Here is a 1,067-nt window from a genome sequence, read left to right as displayed (position 1 = left end):
CTGACCTGACAGTGGCACCGGGAGATTTCCATTGAACTGTCTATGGATGAAGAGGAGGTTTTCTTTTCCCTTGGAGGAGAGGTATTTTCTTGCTATCCCATATTTCTTGTGGCCTTGCAGTGATTTCTAGTCAGTTGATGGATGGTGTGTTTCTTCCTAAACTTGAAATTCAATTTGAGAATTCAGGAGCATGCAAAGAGAGGTGATCTGGAATCTCTTTTCTGTTCCATTTTTGATCCCTTGGCACAGCAGATTCGGTTAACCTAATAGTATTTGGATGTTTGGCTGTAGTTCCCTCAGATCTGTCTAGAAACACAGTGAATGACGATTGAAACAGAGAGAGATGAGATAAAAGAAAAAGAAAAGGAAACACAGAGAGAAAAACAACAACCAAGAATCAGAAAAATAAGAAAAAAATGAAAAACAACTAAAAAGTTATTTTTTTAAAAAAATAGAAAACCTCATGGTGTACAAGCACAGCATGAAATCACTAGTTCTCAGGAGCCATGAAGTTGTCTTCTTCTGAAGGCCTGCCCCTTGCCTCTCCTGGGTGGGAGGAGGAGAGGGGATTATTAACAAATAAAGGTAAAGGAGTGGCTGAAAGCCGAGAAAATACTTTACCTTAAAAATATTTAGAAAGGAAATATTTCAAAAAAATGAGAAGACAGAGATGGAGGCGGAGAGAGAGAGAGACATAGACAGAGAGAAGGCTTGAGGGACTTCCTCCTACTCGAGTTTGTAGACTGAATTATCAGTAGAAAAATCTTCATTTCTCTTTTCCCCTGAAGTCACTAATTCTCAGAAGCCAAAAAGGTGTCTTCTTCTGAAGGCCTGCCCTTTGTCTCTCCATTCAAGTTTATGGGCTTGAGGTTGAATAATCAGCAGAAAATCTTCATTTCTCTTTTCTCCTGAAATCACTAGCTCTTAGGAGTAATGAAAGAGTCTTCTTCTGAAACAATATTTCTGTTTTCATCTCAGCCTCAGGACAGCATCTGTTAAGTTTTGGGCTGAAGCTGTCTCTTCAAGCACAGGCTGTAAGATACCCTGTTCATAGCTATGGCCTCTTC

The sequence above is a fragment of the Tupaia chinensis genome, unplaced genomic scaffold (assembly GCF_000334495.1).
Source record: "Tupaia chinensis unplaced genomic scaffold, TupChi_1.0 Scaffold145663_1, whole genome shotgun sequence".
Classification (NCBI taxonomy): Eukaryota; Metazoa; Chordata; class Mammalia; order Scandentia; family Tupaiidae; genus Tupaia; species Tupaia belangeri.
The sequence above is the reverse complement of the archived record's forward strand: the minus strand, read 5'-3'. Positions refer to the sequence as shown.